Genomic DNA, 5,543 nt, shown 5'->3' on the forward strand with positions numbered 1-5,543 from the left:
TGCAGGGCAAGGAGAGACTGAAGAAAGAGGCTGGCCACTCCAGACTGGTAAGTGGCAGGTTTAATAAGCAAGGAAACTTACATACAAGGCTTGTCTTGGGCAGCAAGATGAGTAGGTCTCTGCATCTGCTTGTCAGAATCTTAAAAGATTATATAGAGGCCTTGACCAGGCTCAGTCACATTCAGTCTGGATGGTCTCAACAACACTTAACTCTCTGAAGGTTATGTCCTGGGAGCAGCTCCCACTGTGTGAGCAGTGGGAGCAGTAAGTAAACAAAGTATACATTCCAAGAGCAGGGGAGAAAGCGAAGAGCCTCTGATTGCCGGGTCCATTCATGGGTCACCCAGTGGTCACCACCTCTCAACAACCTCCAACAGGGAGGAAGCAAGATGGGGAGGGGAAGCTGTGAGACTGAGATACAGATATGGAAGTCACTGCTGGTCCAGTGAGACACTTCAGAGAAAGCCTTCTCTGTTAGAATAGTCCTGCATGGGCAGCAATGGCCAGAACCCCATACCATCTTGCTCATGTACTGGCAAGGGGCCACCACAAGAAGACCACGACTAGGTTATCATATCATACTCTTGCTCAGACATTGGTCAAAACTACCTAAGAAAAGCATGATCCTAGCTTGAAAATTGAAGCAGACTCTGTAGGAGCTAATAGTTGGAGGCTCTCAGCTAATCTCTGACAACTGGGCAGAGAGTCGTTTTTTGAAGTGGGATCTGAGAGATGCACCTCCATGTCTGCAACATTGAAAAAACCAGAAGGAGAGGATGACTTTACTTCAGAGGATCCCAATTCTTTCCTGGGATTCCTAGAACACTTAGGTCTTCCCCTACTTCTTACCCTATAAAACAAACACCACTTTAGGGAGAAAAGCTGGGGAGATGGGAGAATATCTAAGAGACTTAGTATTTTTTAATGAATGGAAGGTTATTTCCTGAAAAGACTGTTAAAATTATTGTACTGGACATCAGGTTAATTTGTTTTTCTGGTAACCCAGTGATGAGGGCTCAGGAGGATGAATGGGATAGTTATCAGCAAAATAAAGATTTTGTATTGTCTCATTTTATATAAATGTAAGTTGAATTTTGTGACCCTGTCATTGGTGTTATTATTACTGTTAGAGTCATGATGTGCTGCCAGCAAATGGCTACAAAAAAAGAGCATTTTTGCCATGAGTTTGTCAAAGTACTTCTAGGAGATGGTTATTTTTAAGAGTGTACTTTTTTATTACCTTCTTTTTTTTTCTTTTTTGGTGGTGGCAAGTATTGTGGGAAAGAGAAAAAAGTTGCTATTTCCTTTCCCTTTCCTCTGATAATATGTTTCTTCCCATGCATATATATTGTAAATCAAGAACAGAGTGTAAGAAAGAAAACTGTGTCCTTGCAGTAAAAGCCTATTGGATGGTGACTCTCACCTGAGGATTTCAAAGTAATACAATTTATTGATTGCATGTTACAGATTGTAGCTCATGTATTCTTACTGCATCCCCGGACACAGCAACACTTAGACAGCCTGGCCAACTCTCTGTAATGAATGCAGCAACCTGAAGCTCAGGAGTCATGTGACTAGGTGAAACTACAGGAGAAATAATAGCAGGATATTGGAGCTGAAGCCAGGAGAATGGGAAACTTGTTTCCTATTTCATTCATTCTACTTTGTTCTGCTTCAATCCATTCATTCATTCATTTTCATTTTCATTTTGCTATTTAAATCGTTCATTACTGGTTGTTCATTAAATGTAAGGCACTAATTGTTAGGACGACAAAGATAAAACATAAAATTTTGCCTTTAAGAGGCTCACAATCTCGGTAGGGCAACTGCCTTATAAAAGTGCTTATTTGGAAAAAAAACATAAAATAGAGCTATGTATGCTATGGAACAGGAGGAATGAGGTATTTAGGGTATAGTCTGTGACAGTTTTAATTTGCCTGCTTCATGAAGTAAGTACAGAAACTTGACATGAATAAACAAAGCAACAAAACAAACACATCAAATCAAATAAAAAACGGAACTAAGTTATAGACACACCTGTAAAATCCTAGCAGCTTTTATTCAAACTGTCCAGTTTTTGGTGCCCCCCTACCTTTATGCATCAAGACTCTCTCTTTACCCTCTTTGAGGATTCTGGGGCAATATAAAAAAATCCTTGGAAGTGGGGTCTTAAAATAACGAGGTGCTGTGTTAGCCCAAGGCTGGTCCTGGTTTCTGTGGCAAGTCTGAGTTACTGTTTGTGGACCTCATCTCTCCCTGTGTCCTGATCTAGTGCTGCTCATACTTTGATGTATACATGGATCACCTGGAGATCTCATTAAAATGCAGATTCTGGGTCAGTATGTCTGGGGTGGTTTCTGAGATTGTACATCTAACAAGCTCCTGGGTGAGGCTGTTGTGGTGTCTGGTCTTGGTGGCTGATCTGCACTGAGTCCTACAGTTTGAATAGCAAGGCCCAGGAACATATTGTTTCTGAGTTGGGTGCGGGAGAGCATGGATGTGCTCCTGTGACCCTATTACTCCTGCTGACCCTATATTATTCTGAGGCGATTGAGACATAAATGGATTTTTGGGGGGCATGACTAGATTTTTTATTTTTTGCCCTTTCTCTTTCTGGGATCCCTCTCTGTCTTCCATTGGTGCCCATATCTTCTACACTCCCCTTCATCTTCTTTCTCTAAGAATGATGGGTGAGCAATCAGAAGACATGAGTCCATGTCCTGGTCACAACTGTGTATGTTGGGCACTTTTACATCCAATCTCTGTTTCCTCATTTGTAAAAACAATCACAGACCAGATGATTTATAGACTCACCCACAAGTATTTACATGTCTATGAAGACACTATTGTCATTGTCTGCTGTTGTATCCATTCCTCTCCAGGATGATTGCCCTGGATTCACACTTATCTCTAATGGTGGAATGAAAAGTTTAAATCCCTGAAAATGGATTGCTTTCATACCAAATAGGTAGTGAGTGGGGATAGATGCCCTTCTTAACACCTCTAAATTTTCTGTATAAAACTTCCTCTTCCTCCGAAGGATACAACTGGTGGTTTTGGATGGGAATAAGAAAAAAGGAAACAATTCTACTGTGTTTTCTTTTTTTCAGGACCATCATTCAGACTTCTTTAAGAGTGATAGGGAGCTGGTGGGTATGAAAGTGCAAAGGTCCTGAGGACACCTATCCATGGTTCTGGAATGACACCCTGACCCAATGGGAATCAAATCTATTAATTATAAAGGAACAAATAGGTGACTCGTGAAGTCTTTGCTAGGTGATAGGCATCAGGAAGCATAGCATTTTCTGTTATAAAGTTCACAGAATTAATTAATCCAATAACACACTGTGAACATGGTCTCTGTCCCATCTTCTCTACCTCATTCTGATGAGCAACTTCCTGAGATCAGTGGGAAAAAATAATTCTTCCAGAGATGAGAAGAGTGAGAATATGTAGCTATCTAATCTGAAGAAATATTGATTTAAAAAGGAAATAAAGGAAGAAGAATTTTTTTTCCATTCTTTTCCCACATGGTGCATATATACTGCCCCCACAAGACATGACTCAGAGCTGCCTCTAGGACCGTGAGTGTGCCTTATAAGTGTCTTTGAACATATTAAGTCCTTAAACATTTTATATGCAATGAGGTATTAACGGAGGACCTTGATGGTGAGGGCTTATAACCTATGTAGCCTAAGTGCTAGTCATCAAAGAGAAAGCAACTGTAGCTGCTGGGACAGAGAGCCTAAGTGTGAAAGTCACCAGTGCTCCTTCCAGTGGCTTGCGTGGCATTTACTGCCTAGTTCTGCTTCCTGTCCCTGGAGCCTGAGTCCTTGATCTATGCTAATGGATCCAGAGCTGGGGATGGACAATAGGGGGCTCAAAATGGAAAACCCTATGTCCCAGCTTACTGAGAGTAAGTACGGGTTTGAGCCTTTTGTCCTGGTGTCTTTTCTATTTAACATTTTCTCGAATTTTTCTTTTTTTCCTCTTTTAAGATTTTATTTATTTATTTGAGAGAGGGGGAGAGAGAGAGAGAGAGAGAGAAGCGGCCACTGAGCAGGGAGCCTGACACGGGGCTCAATCCCAGGACCCTGGAATCATGACCTGAGCCGAAGGCAGACGCTTAACTGACTGAGCCACCCAGGCGCCCCTTGAATTTTTCATTTTTGAATGAAGTGTTATAATTAGAAGTTACATTTAAATAAGTTGGGATGGATTTCAGTAGACCTCTACTATGTACTTCCAACTTCTGCCACGGTTACAAAATTTTGGGATTCCTGTGTAGAGAACAGAATTCTTTAACAAATGATTAAATCTGAAAGACAATTAGCAGTAACTCATTTCTCTTTTCCAACCCTTTCTAGATGTAAGGTAACAACTATTTTCCTTTCAAAGACAGCATGGAGGATGCTTGCAGGTAAACCAAATATACTCACATGAGAGGTTAGGGGAAGTCAACTCTTCCCAGTTTTGGATGGTGGTGAAAGAAGCATTTGAAATTGTTGCCCTTGCTAGCTTTATTTGCACTTCCCAGTACTGCCATAATCTCGGCTGTGACCTGCGACATTCAGAAAGTTGCCAAACTGCCACTTGGTGGGGTTTGGGGTCAGTGGGAAACCAGAAATTATAGTTTAGGTGAACATGAAATACGTGTGGGAAATAGAGACTATTATTCTGCTACAGAGTGTTTAGAAAGTTATTGGAACATTCTTGCTACGATTTATTGTTTATAATTTATTATATGTTGCAAGTCAACAGCTGCTTATTTTGTCTGATGATGTTTTTGTAACATTCACAATAAACCTTTAAAACAGAAATGAGCTGAAGAATAAGAGTGAATGCTTAATAATAAATTAATTATTAAATTTCTATTTCTCAAGAAAGTTGATAATGAACTTTTAATTTGCTCAAAATTTTACCCACATCTGTCACCCGCCATGGGAACTCTAGTAATAAAACTGGCCATAAGAAAGCCAGAATACAAAAATCTTCTGAAGTAACATCAACAACACTATTACAAAACTCAGTCATTATTTGGTGGACACTATGCCCAAAGACAATGGTTTAATAGGTGTGGCTGTACAAGACTTAGTTACATACCATGACTTTTCATTTAGATCAAGCTACTGCATTTCTAAATTAATTAAACTAATATTTACTTCCACTGGGGAGGGTATGTGCTCTGGTAAGCGCTGTGAACTGTGCAAGACTGTTGAATCTCAGATCTGTACCTCTGAAACAAATAATGCAATATATGTTAAGAAAGAAAAAAAGAAGAAGAAGAATGTAGCAGGAGGGGAAGAATGAAGGGGGGGAAATCGGAGGGGGAGAAGAACCATGAGAGACAATGGACTCTGAAAAACAAACTGAGGGTTCTAGAGGGGAGGGGGGTGGGAGGATGGGTTAGCCTGGTGATGGGTATTGAGGAGGGCACGTTCTGCACGGAGCACTGGGTGTTATGCACAAACAATGAATCATGGAACACTATATCTAAAACTAATGATGTAATGTATGGGGATTAACATAACAATAAAAAAAAT

The sequence above is a fragment of the Phoca vitulina genome, unplaced genomic scaffold (assembly GCF_004348235.1).
Source record: "Phoca vitulina isolate PV1807 unplaced genomic scaffold, GSC_HSeal_1.0 scaffold1, whole genome shotgun sequence".
NCBI classification, from domain to species: domain Eukaryota; kingdom Metazoa; phylum Chordata; class Mammalia; order Carnivora; family Phocidae; genus Phoca; species Phoca vitulina.